General features: G+C 37.7%; 1 protein-coding gene across 1 annotated transcript in view; it reads right to left on the minus strand.

The window, feature by feature from the left end:
- The window catches only part of phc1 (polyhomeotic homolog 1), an 18,549-nt gene extending 15,898 nt beyond the window's left edge, over positions 1-2,651 (minus strand). The window contains exon 1 of the mRNA XM_062992577.1: positions 2,517-2,651. The gene's annotated coding sequence lies outside the window, so the exon portion shown is untranslated. The remainder of the gene's footprint in view (positions 1-2,516) is intronic.
- Positions 2,652-13,820: the final 11,169 nt, after the last annotated feature.

Consider the following 13,820-nt stretch of genomic DNA (forward strand, 5'->3'; position numbering starts at 1 on the left):
GGAGGAAACCGGAGCACCCAAAGGAAACCCACGCAGACACGGGGAGAACATGCAAACTCCACACAGAAAGGACCGCCCCACCTGGGGATCGCACCCAGGACCTTCTTGCTGTGAGGCGACATGTCATATTCTGTAGTAATAAACTAGTTACACAAGTTAGGTTAGATCTGTGGAATCACACTATTTAAACCAGATTCTCTTCAGGATTTCGGAGCATCTTTCTGATCTAGTCGTTTCCAATTCCCATGTGGAATTAGATCTGATCATCAGAGAAATCTGATCTTAGCATGAGGTTGAGTTTTCTCTTTTCGTCCTTGACAACAAGACCCACTATTCCATGTACTTTTAATGCATGCAGACAAACTACTCCTATTTACAGTGTATCACAAAAGTGAGTACACCCCTCACATTTCTGCAAATATTTTATTATATCTTTTCATGGGACAACACTATAGAAATAAAACTTGGATATAACTTAGAGTAGTCAGTGTACAACTTGTGTAGCAGTGTAGATTTACTGTCTTCTGAAAATAACTCAACACACAGCCATTAATGTCTAAATGGCTGGCAACATAAGTGAGTACACCCCACAGTGAACATGTCCAAATTGTGCCCAAAGTGTCAATATTTTGTGTGACCACCATTATTATCCAGCACTGCCTTAACCCTCCTGGGCATGGAATTCACCAGAGCTGCACAGGTTGCTACAGGATCCTCTTCCACTCCTCCATGATGACATCACGGAGCTGGTGGATGTTAGACACCTTTAACTCCTCCACCTTCCACTTGAGGATGCGCCACAAGTGCTCAATTGGGTTTAGTCCATCACCTTTACCTTCAGCTTCCTCAGCAAGGCAGTTGTCATCTTGGAGGTTGTGTTTGGGGTCGTTATCCTGTTGGAAAACTGCCATGAGGCCCAGTTTTCGAAGGGAGGGGATCATGCTCTGTTTCAGAATGTCACAGTACATGTTGGAATTCATGTTTCCCTCAATGAACTGCAGCTCCCCAGTGCCAGCAACACTCATGCAGCCCAAGACCATGATGCTACCACCACCATGCTTGACTGTAGGCAAGATACAGTTGTCTTGGTACTTCTCACCAGGGCGCCGCCACACATGCTGGACACCATCTGAGCCAAACAAGTTTATCTTGGTCTCGTCAGACCACAGGGCATTCCAGTAATCCATGTTCTTGGACTGCTTGTCTTCAGCAAACTGTTTGCGGGCTTTCTTGTGCGTCAGCTTCCTTCTGGGATGACGACCATGCAGACCGAGTTGATGCAGTGTGCGGCGTATGGTCTGAGCACTGACAGGCTGACCTCCCACGTCTTCAACCTCTGCAGCAATGCTGGCAGCACTTATGTGTCTATTTTTTAAAGCCAACCTTTGGATATGACGCCGAACACGTGGACTCAACTTCTTTGGTCGACCCTGGCGAAGCCTGTTCCGAGTGGAACCTGTCCTGGAAAACCGCTGTATGACCTTGGCCACCATGCTGTAGCTCAGTTTCAGGGTGTTAGCAATCTTCTTATAGCCCAGGCCATCTTTGTGGAGAGCAACAATTCTATTTCTCACATCCTCGGAGAGTTCTTTGCCATGAGGTGCCATGTTGAATATCCAGTGGCCAGTATGAGAGAATTGTACCCAAAACACCAAATTTAACAGCCCTGCTCCCCATTTACACCTGGGACCTTGACACATGACAACAGGGAGGGACAACGACACATTTGGGCACAATTTGGACATGTTCACTGTGGGGTGTACTCACTTATGTTGCCAGCTATTTAGACATTAATGGCTGTGTGTTGAGTTATTTTCAGAAGACAGTAAATCTACACTGCTATACAAGTTGTACACTGACTACTCTAAGTTATATCCAAGTTTCATGTCTATAGTGTTGTCCCATGAAAAGATATAATGAAATATTTGCAGAAATGTGAGGGGTGTACTCACTTTTGTGATACACTGTATATGCACACTTTAATCTGTGAGAAAGTAAAACATATGTCCACTGTGATACTCTGCGTCCGTTTACGTGTGCAGGCCGATGCCCCATAAGTTTTATAACTTTCCCCATTGTAAAGCTTGTGGCTCACTTTACTGTGTGCAGACAAACTAGCTCTACTTATATGGACATTCAAGCCACAAAGTTAAATAAACTTTCTACACCGCCAGTTAAATTATCTACGTTGGTGTCTATATATTTCTGACCCTATTTGTTAGAATTCCACAATAAACTAAAACATAACTGAAATTCATCAAACTTTCTAAACAAAGAAGTTTCTGTTTGTTACAGAAAAGTTAAAGAAATCGTTAAAGTCCCGAGACTGCCATGAAAACACGCCAATTTTAGTGTATATAAGTTCTACAGTAATATCAGTATTATTTATGATCATTATTTACTTTGTTATCGTTTGTTTGATTGTATTCAGCAGTTAGCTTTAGCAGTGAATGCTAACTGATGCATAAAGTTAGCTCCTGTGCTAATCCCCAAGAGTAGAATAAGATGAGATTTACCTCAGATCAGTAGATTCTTTTGCTCTCCGCTGAGTAAGTAATCCTCCTGGATATAAAGTAATTAATAAACGGACTGATTTATTAATTAATAAATTTAATGTTTTTGTTGAATCCTGTTGAAAAACCGTTAGTGCAACACACAAAAGCCCCTCCCACTCGCAATGTTTACAGTTCTACTTCCGGCGTAGAAGTGACGTTAACTTCCGCGCGCGCTTGTTAGCTGCTTAGCATTTTGTTTCAGGTCTGATTTAGAGACAATGAAAGTGAAACAGGGTTTTATTACTTCTTACTTACACAGTTATACAGAATTTATTAACATTAACATGTTAAATGCACTAGGTGAATACTATGTAAAGTAATACTTCACCATAAGTAAGCTTTTAATGTAATTACTATTTAATCTAACTTTATACTGAAACTACACCTCATGCATAGTCATTATAGTTACCAGTTATCCATTTTATGTAAAATACAAGACAATACTCAGTTCTAGTTTTTCTGTTTGCTTTGGTTTTGTACTGTACTGATTTGTTGTATTATGCTACTGGGGCTTTAATTTCTTTCAGGATCAATAAAGCATCCATCCATCCATCTTTCTATCTATCTGTCTGTCTATCTTTCCATCCATCCTTTCTATCTATCTATCTATCTATCTATCTATCTATCTATCTATCTATCTATCTTTCTGTCTATCTGTCTGTCTGTCTATCTATCTATCTATCTTTCTGTCTAACTGTCTATCTATCTGTCTATCTATCTAGATTTACCTAATCCTTTCTTTTTTAAATGTGATATTACACAGAACCATTACTGTAGCTGGAAAAACTTCATCAAAATTACAAAAAGCCCAGTATGAACCCCCACAAAAAGAAATATTCTATCCAAATACTGCAAAAGAAATCAAATAAAATATTATATTGTTAAAAACATTTTAGGTGATTTAGAATATACAGTGGGGCCAAAAAGTATTTAATCAGCCACTGATTGTGCAGGTTCTCCTACTTAGAAAGATGAGAGAGGTCTGTAATTTTCATCATAGGTACACTTCAACTATAAGAGACAAAATGAGAAAAAAAAATCCAGGAAATCACATTGTAGGATTTTTAAAGAATTTATTTGTAAATTATGGTGGAAAATAAGTATTTGGTCAATAACAAAAGTTCAACTCAATACTTTGTAACATAACCTTTGTTGGCAATGACTGAGGTCAAACATTTCCTGTAAGTCTTCACCAGGTTTGCACACACTGTAGCTGGTATTTTGGCCCATTCCTCCATGCAGATCTCCTCTAGAGCAGTGATGTTTTGGGGCTGTCGCTGGGCAACACGGACTCCACAAATTTTCTATGGGGTTGAGGTCTGGAGACTGGCTAGGCCACTCCAGGACCTTGAAATGCTTTTTACGGAGCCACTCCTTCATTGCCCGAGCGGTGAGTTTGGGATCATTGTCATGCTGGAAGACCCAGCCATGTTCCATCTTCAATGCTCTCACTGATGGAAGGAGGTTTTGGATTAAAATCTCACGATACATGGCCCCGTTCATTCTTCCCCTAACATGGATCAGTCGCCCTGTCCCCTTTGCAGAAAAACAGCCCCAAAGCATGATGTTTCCACCCCCGTGCTTCACAGTAGGTATGGTGTTCTTGGGTTTTTCTTCTTCCTCCAAACACGATGAGTTGAGTTTTTACCAAAAAGTTCCATTTTGGTTTCATCTGACCACATGATATTCTCCCAATCCTCTTCTGGATCATCCATATGCTCTCTGGCAAACTTCAGACGGGCCTGGACATGTACTGGCTTAAGCAGGGGGACACGCCTGGCACTGCAGGATTTGAGTCCCTCTCTGCGTAGTGTGTATACTGATGGTAGCCTTTGTTACTTTGGTCCCAGCTCTCTGCAGGTCATTCATCAGGTCCCTCCGTGTAGTTCTGGGATTTTTGCTCACCGTTCTCATGATCATTTTGACCCCACGGGAGATTATCAATGGTCTTGTATGTCTTCCATTTTCTTACAATTGCTCCCACAGTTGATTTATTCACACCAACCTGCTTGCCTATTGTAGATTTACTCTTCCCAGCCTGGTGCAGGTCTACAATTTTCTTCCTGGTGTCCTTTGACAGCTCTTTGGTCTTGGCCATGGTTGAGTTTGGAGTCTGACTGTTTGAGGCTGTGGACAGGTGTCTTTTATACAGATAACGAGGTCAAACAGGTGCCATTAATACAGGTAACGAGTGGAGGACAGAAGAGCTTCTTAAAGAATAAGTTACAGGTCTGTGAGAGCCAGAAATCTTGCTTGTTTGTTATTGACCAAATACTTATTTTCCACCATAATTTACGAATAAATTCTTTAAAAATCCTACAATGTGATTTCCTGGATTTTTTTTTTCTCATTTTGTCTCTCATAGTTGAAGTGTACCTATGATGAAAATTACAGACCTCTCTCATCTTTCTAAGTAGGAGAACTTGCACAATCAGTGGCTGACTAAATACTTTTTGACCCCACTAAGTTATAATAACAGTAGATTGAACCCCATTCTGAACCAGCAACATTTTGATTATTAGTCCGGTACTTTAACTGCCCTTTAATACATATTTGCACACTCAATATAATTTACATTTTTATTTACGGCATTAGCAGACACTTTTATCCAAAGCGACTTACAGTACTGTGACAGTATATTGTCTAAGCAATTGAGGTTTAAGGGCCTTGCTCAAGGGCCCAACAGTGGCAACCTGGCAGTGGTGGGGCTTGAACCAGCAACCTGTTGATTACTAGTCCAGTATCTCAACCACTAGGCTACAACTACGCTTCATCTCCAAAGAGAAATTGCAGTGTTATAGCAGCAATTCACATACATCACAAACAGATCAATATAGTGCAAAAATAGATTTAAGGTAGTTTATATTACATAAACTTTTAATTAAATTTTAATAAAAATGTAGATATTAAAATATAACAGAACACTAAAAAGACAGAACTACAGGACTAAAGATCAAATAGTATAGTGCACAATTGTGTCTTGTGCAAATCAAACAGTACTATATGCCATCTTTCAGAGAATATGTCTCCTACATCTGAGCATGTCATTATACAGTAAATTGCCACTGTACTCTCTCTCTATATATATAACAATTCTCTATATATAACAACTTAATATTGTTCTGTAATTTTAAGTTGAACCAGGACACTATTCTGTATCAGTACAGAGCTGTAATGAAACTTACTTACTTACATAGTACATAAATGTGTGTATACTGTTTTTTTCCAACAAAAACTATGTGGATACCCCCCCCCCCCCCCCCTAACCCTAACCCTAACCCCCTCCTACAAAATATTTCTGGTGTTGTGTGGCCCTTTTTGTTCCTGCATGACTGTGTCTCTGTATACAAAGCAAAGTCTATAAGCAACTCTAAGACATTAAGAAAAGCTTAGTTTAAAGAAACCCCAGTGGCCTGGACAGAGCCCTAACCTCAGCCCCACTGAACAGCTCTGGAATGAACGGGAACATAAACTGACGCTTTCTTGAATAAAAAGTACCCAGCACAAATGCTCATTTCACTGAATGGGCACAAATTCCCACAGACATACTTCAAAGTCTTGTAAGAAGTCTTCTCAAAAAGTGTCTGTTGTTGTAGCTGAACAGATCGCATAGATTATTCTATTTTAATACTGCTTTTGAAAAAAAAAAAAGTCCAACAAGCTCATGGTCCTGTGTCCATTTATTTTTGGCCATATAAAGTACCATATATGGGCACATAGTTTTTCAGAATGCCTTTGTGATCACATTTATATGAAACAGACTCTGTTGTGCATTTTATTTAGATTCTGTATGATTTACAAATCTTAATGAGGATGGAAACATCAAGCTATTAATAATATTAATAATGTCATGCCCTAAATGAGTATCCCAAACTAACTTATTGTTCATAGGTATTATTTAAAGAAAAAAAACTTAGACCTTAGACCTCAAGACCAAAACAAATGATATTGATAAAGGTACATAATTTAGTTGTTTGAGGATCGATCTCAAGACCAACACCAGTTTGGAAAACTACAGCCCTGCATACTGCAGCTTTAAGGAAGGAATTCATGTACAGTGAATTCCTTGTGAACCTGTAGGTGCAGTTTAGATTCCATCTGACTCACCTTTTAATAACATGAATATACAGGTGTGTATAACGAAACTCATCTGAATTCACTTCACCAGGAGCTTCCTTTAACACCAGCAGTGAGTATTTAATGCTCTTATTTACTGTTGTATGATGACATTAGAATTATGTGATACAAACATTTAACTTAAAATCCTCTTTAATTTTTCTCACAGTTCATTTTGTGTTGTTTCAGTTCTTGGATCAGCTAAAAGATAAATAAAGAAACATATAATCCAAAGGGTAAGGCTGGTGAAGCTTAAAAACATTAATCTGGGGAGTAAGTAGCAGAAAACATGTGTAATGGCTGAGAACATCATAGGAGAACATCTCAGCTTTGATGACTTTCAGGATCTTCTGAAGGTATTAAAGATAAGACTGCCTAAAGGGGTTCTGAAAAAAGAAGTTGTGAGTCGATCCAGAGAAAACTATGTCATTAAAGATGTGCAAGACATCGTGAAAGATCTAGAAAAATTCAACCTTCAGTTGGTTGGGATCCCACGCCTGGCTTGCAGAGAAGTTAAAAAAGCCCTGTCACAGAAAAAGACATTTAAAACCACAGAGCTGGACGCTGGAAAAATCACACAGATGATATTTTTTAAAAAGAGTAAAAGATCTGAGAAAGCTTCAGAACTGTGGAAGAACAATAAATCCAAAACTGTTTGTGGATTCAAAATGCGAGAAATGTATCAAACAAGGCCCATCTCTATTCCTGATATGAAAGAAACACGTAAAACAGGTTGTTTTAATGTGGAAGAAAATCGTGCCACCATCACAAAGGGCAAGAACGTGAACATGGAAGAACCTGTTCATAAATCATCTATCAGTGGCACGTCATCCGGCTTTTGTAATAATACGCAGAATGAAATAGAATGTCTCAGATTCCTCCATGAAAAGAGACTGTTAAAAACAGACAAGGATGGTGAGAAAATGAGCTACACCAAAGGAAACAAAGTAGAATTTGGATTTCTCTCAGGAAATCTGGACTTCCTAGCACAGATCTATGATACCACTGACAAAGTGATTAAAAAAGTCATAATCGAATGTAAAAACACGAGGGGCGACATGGTGGGAAAAGTGTTTCGCAAGCCTGATCAAGGTCAACAAGCAGAATTAATCAAGAACCACGAGTATTATTTTCAAACTCAGACCTACAGCTACATCTTACAAAACGTGGAATCATATTCAGTTCCAGTCCAAGCGCTGATGGTGGTAAGACACAGAGATAAAAGCAAACATCTGGAATACTTCTGGAACAGTGTGGAGGAAAACACTGAGCAGATTGAGAAACTGAGGGCTTTATGTGAAGACGAGGCTCTGCCTAGATTCCTGGCTGTTCTCAATCTCATCTTTCAGAAAGTAAAAGAACCAGAAAGACAGAAACCAAAAAAATAAATTAGAAAGCTTAACGTTAAATATTAACAATTAAGCTAATAACATACTGTGGAAATATAAAACACATAATTGAGTTTCATATTAACACGTCTTTAAACTTGATTAATTGATTAATAACATTGTGATGGTAAACGCGGCAGTAATATAGAATTTAAATATAATTTTAGTCAGGATATTGGCAAGACCTTGTTTGGCTTTATATTTCAGCTTGTTTTTATAGTGTCTTTGGTTGATTCATATGGGCACAGAGAATTCTGTTGTCAATTATTTTATAACTGATTGAGGCTTTGACACAATGTTAAATTACAGAACTTTCTACACCAGCAGATTCATCATCTGAGCTGCTGTATGTATAATTTTAAACCAGCATATTTTTTAGATTTTTAGAAAACCCACAATCAACTTATGAAGGAAACTTAATGTTGTGAAAGTTTAAGATAAAGATGTTTGTAAACACAAAGGTCACTATGAACAACTCTATAAAAAAGTGTGCTATTTGCTTCAACACTCAAACACATCTCACTCTACACAACCGCTCCCAAAACAATTTAACCCTTATTACCGTGGGCGCGCTGCATCATGGGAATCCAGCTCTCCCACTAATGCCTAGTTCACACTACACGATTTTTGCCCTGATTTTCCACTCGCCGACTGGTCACCGCTAGATGTGGCAGCTCGGAGGCAACTCAGCGTTCGCTCGGCGATCAAAACTCGGCTCTTGATCACTATGTGTGAACTGTTCACTGACTCCATTCGAGTGGCTTGCTGACTGAAGACAGATATCTAGCATGTTAAATATCTGGATTAGTTGGCCGACTGGCAGTGAGTGCGGTATCGAACTACAGCCAATGAGAATGCAAGTTACGAGGTGAGGAGAAACGCACTAGAGGAGATGTAAATACGTGGGACAGGGGAATAATATAGTTTCTATCAGAATACATCGGCATTACAGCATTTGTAACCTTACCGTCCACGCCTAAACATAATACCAACACTGCATTGCAAAAAATATTTATTAACCTCCAACTCACTACAGAACAGACAATCACTGCTGGTCGTGTACCCAAATACCATATTTTTTCTCCTTGATTTTACGCTGCACATCAGCGCACAAACAACTTTAATCGCTCGCTTATTGTTGACATTTATTTTTAAACATGGCATCATTAAATCCCTCGTCAGTTCTCTCGTTTGTTTTTGTGACAAAACGTAGTTTGGGAAACCAGACTCATCCTGGTGATAGATTGATACCGATCAGTCGTGTAGTGTGAAAACCACAACGACTTAAAAAACTCCCGACTGCAAGAGATCCAGTTGTGTAGTTGTGGGGAAACCCCAAAAGTCATGTAGTGTGAACCTGGCATAAGCAGGTGGGGCATCCTGGGGGAACCCAAGTCGGCCGCTCACCACAACATAAACTATTAGATCAGAGATTTATTAAGATTTGGCACCACCTGCTGTACAAACACACAGTAATAATAATAAATAATAATAACAACAACAATAACAATAGTACCAATAATAACAGTTAAAACAATTAAAAGTGAATGCTCGGGTATGTTGTGGTGGGTGTTTGGGTGTTTTCTGAATATTTATTATAATATTTATATTATAATATATGTTTATGGTGGAATTTGTATTGTTTTTATTGTTTATGATGGAATTTGTATTGTATTTATTGTTTATGATGGAATTTGTATTGTATTTATTGTTTATGATGGAATTTTTATTGTTTTTATTGTTTATGATGGAATTTGTATTGTTTTTATTGTTTATGATGGAATTTGTATTGTTTTTATTGTTTATGATGGAATTTGTATTGTATTTATTGTTTATGATGGAATTTGTATTGTATTTATTGTTTATGATGGAATTTGTATTGTTTTTATTGTTTATGGTGGAATTTGTATTGTATTTATTGTTTATGGTGAAATTTGTATTGTTTTTATTGTTTATGATGGAATTTTAATTGTTTTTATTGGTTATGATGGAATTTGTATTGTTTTTATTGTTTATGATGGAATTTGTATTGTTTTTATTGTTTATGATGAAATATTGTCTTCTGCCGCTTTAATGAATCCAGTAAATGAAAAAAAATGTGAATTGTGTCAGTAAAATATAATAATAAAAACTAAAGTTAGAGCTTGTTGAAGAGAGTTTGTGGTTCGGTGTTTTGGTGGGTTTAATATTTGTGGCATATATTAATGTTGTGTGTTTACTGTGTGATTGTTGGGAGTGGGTGCAGAGTTATAGTGTGTTCAAACGTTTTACAGAATATTAAATAAACTTTCTAGTCTGTATCCACATACTTTTGGCAAAATGGTGTATATAATTCATTTAGTGGTTCCTAAAATTTTTACATGGAATTAAAAAAACCCATGCAGACACAGAGAGAACATGCAAACTCCACACAGAAAGAACCCTGGCAATCAAACCCAGGCCCTTCTTGCTGTGAGGTGACACAGAAACAGAGAAAAAAACATTTTAGAACCAACAAGCAAACAATCACACTCTAATATACAGGGGTTGGACAAAATAACTGAAACACCTGTCATTTTAGTGTGGTAGGTTTCATGGCTAAATTGGACCAGTCTGGTGGCCAATCTTCATTAATTGCACATTGCACCAGTAAGAGCAGAGTGTGAAGGTTCAATTAGCAGGGTAAGAGCACAGTTTTGCTTAAAATATTGCAATGCACACAACATTATGGGTGACATACCAGAGTTCAAAAGAGGACAAATTGTTGGTGCACGTCTTGCTGGCGCATCTGTGACCAAGACAGCAAGTCTTTGTGATGTATCAAGAGCCACGGTATCCAGGGTAATGTCAGCATACCACCAAGAAGGACAAACCACATCCAACAGGATTAACTGTGGACGCAAGAGGAAGCTGTCTGAAAGGGATGTTCGGGTGCTAACCCGGATTGTATCCAAAAAACATAAAACCACGGCTGCCCAAATCACCTGGTTGTCAAATTCGGGTTTTTTCAGCCAAATTGGGCTTAATTCAAAATTGTTTTGCATAGTTTGTACCTACCTCAGAAATAAAAGGGCATTCATTGTATAGATAAATAAAAGATAATCACAAATACAGTATTTTATTTTTTAAGAAAAATTATTAAAGGAAACTTTGTCATAATTTGTCTTCAATTTCAGTTAAAAATATCGGGAAAAATCATATCGTGAACCCAGTATCGTGAATCACATCGCATTGTGGGTAGAGTGTATCGTTACATCCCTAGTATTAACTATTACACAGGATCCATCACATGGCTTAACACACTGAAGCTCCTCCCTCTTGGCGGCACTTCTTCATTCAGATCAGTCAAAAGATTCAATCATCAATAATTATGAATCAGATCTTTGTACAACAACAGTATTACCAGCTTAACACTGCCTGTTTCATGAGTTAAGATATACAATTCTACCTAGAAATACACTGGTGGTTTTGTTTGATTATTATAGATCTAAATGATTCTAATTAAGGTCTGTTAGGTACAGTGATATATAAGAATGTCGAGTACCAAATTTATTTTAGTTTGTTGATCTTTTCTAAAACAACATTTTGCTCATGAAGCAAAATCTTAAAGGGAAGTTTCCAACAGTTTGTGGAATTCACACTGCAAAGGAAGGACTGATGGGTGGAGATCAGGCTCTTCCACAGTGAGAATATATTTGCATGCATAAACACAGATTGACGTCATCGCCTTCACTTGCAAACACAAGTGAAAATTCACCAAGTGTCTCCAACTTAACTTCCGTACGTTGATTTCTTCAGAACAGAAAGATCAGCATCAGAAATACGGTGAGAAAATTTTCAGGTTTTTTTTAAGTTCTATCGAGATTAATTTCTATTCAAGCAGTTTAATTGATGGAAATAAAGTCCAATTTTGACTGCTCAAAAATTACACTATGAACTTTTAATATAACCAGTAGAGTAATGTATGACTGTCACCAATTTCTCCATCATATGTACAGTAACAGAAAATACTTTTTAAATGATAATGTTATTTGTCAAATAAAAACGTTATTCATAACCAACAGTCTGTGTGAAAAAGTAATTGTCCCTTTAGTTTTTAATAAACAAATAACCAAAAGTAATGACTGAGTTGAATTAGATTAGACACACCCAGGATTGATTATTGTAGCAGTGTTAAATTCCTTCTCAGCAATCAATTTAGGAAAAGATTTAATACACCTGTCAGCAATGAGTGTAGCAAAAACACCTGAACCTAACAACTAGGTTTGCCCACCTACACATTTAATTGTTATTAGCTATAATCCATTTTAATCATTTTTTACTTTGCTCACACTTCATTTCTGTTTCTGTTTTTAAAACAAAGCACTATGTCAACAAAGAAAAAAAGAAGTGATGAAACACGCTCTGCAGGGACGAAAAAAAGAAAAAGAAAGGCTTTATCTAAAAGTTTAGAAGATGGTGGAATAAGAGTAATAGCAGACAATGCTAAAGGATGTGATGAGCAGGAAGAACATCTTAATGTTGAAGACTGGCAGGAACTCTTAAACCTATTAAAGATCGACTTGCCGGTAGGGGTTCTGAATAAAGAGGCCAACACATGTTCCACAAACAAAGATATCATAAAGGATGCAGAAGCTATCACAGAAGATCTGAAAAACCTCAAACTTCAAATTGTCCCAAGTCCTCGTCTGTCTTGTGAAAAAATTGCACAAGTCCTGCGACTGAAAGAGGAAAGGAACATTCAGGAAATCATGAGGATTATATTTTTTAAACCATATAAAGGTTCACAAGAAACTCTGAAGGAAAAGTGGGAAAAGTATACCTCTCAAACCAGCTGTGGATTTAAAATCAAGGACACATATGAGGAGCTCCACAGCTCCACAGCTGGCATGACTGCAGACGGTGGGAACTTGGCGTTTGAGGGAGAAATGAAATGCCTGAAATTCTACATTGAACAGAAGGGGATTCGTTGTACATATGGCAAAAGAGAACATGAGGTGGAGTATGGATTTCTTTCTGGAAGGTCTGCCTATTTAGTGGAGATTCAATGTGAAACCAGCACATCACCAACCAACAAATTCATCACCGAATGTACAGGTATTAAGGACAACATGGAAGACCTTTCTACTATACCTGATGAAGGTTGTGAAGTTAAAATACATGTAACTGATCAGCATTATTATGAGACTTTGGCCAGCATGTACATCCTTGAAAAGGTGCAACAATCTCCAGTAAACGCTGTATTGGTTATAAAAGAGTATCAGGGCAGTAAAGATCAAGTGGATGAGAATGAAAGTTTCTACTATGGCAAAGTGGCTGAAGACCCAACAGAGATCGAGGAGTTGAACAAATTCTGCCAGGAAAATGTTCTGCCACGATTCTTGGCTGTTCTCAGTCTCATCTTTGAGAACGTAAAGACTCAAAAGGATCAGGAGGTAGGACCAATGACTGTTAATGATTATCAGACACTACTGGAGTTATTAATGGATAAACTTCCAGAAGGAGTTATAACACAGGATGTCACTGAGCCCTCAACACAAAGAGGCACCCAAAATTCAGAAACTATCAAACATTATCATCTAACTCAGGACTGCCTGCACATCCACAAATCTGTGCAAAACACTTCAATCACTCTTGAGATCAAAATAACAAAAAACAAAGATCAAGAAGATCAGCAGGATACTCAAGACTGTCAAGATCAACAATGTGAGATTGCTAAGCCCAATCAGAAATATCCGAAACATAAACAAAATCAAAAATGTGAAGACATGCAAGAGTGGAT

Source organism: Trichomycterus rosablanca, chromosome 3 (genome assembly GCF_030014385.1).
Source record: "Trichomycterus rosablanca isolate fTriRos1 chromosome 3, fTriRos1.hap1, whole genome shotgun sequence".
NCBI classification, from domain to species: domain Eukaryota; kingdom Metazoa; phylum Chordata; class Actinopteri; order Siluriformes; family Trichomycteridae; genus Trichomycterus; species Trichomycterus rosablanca.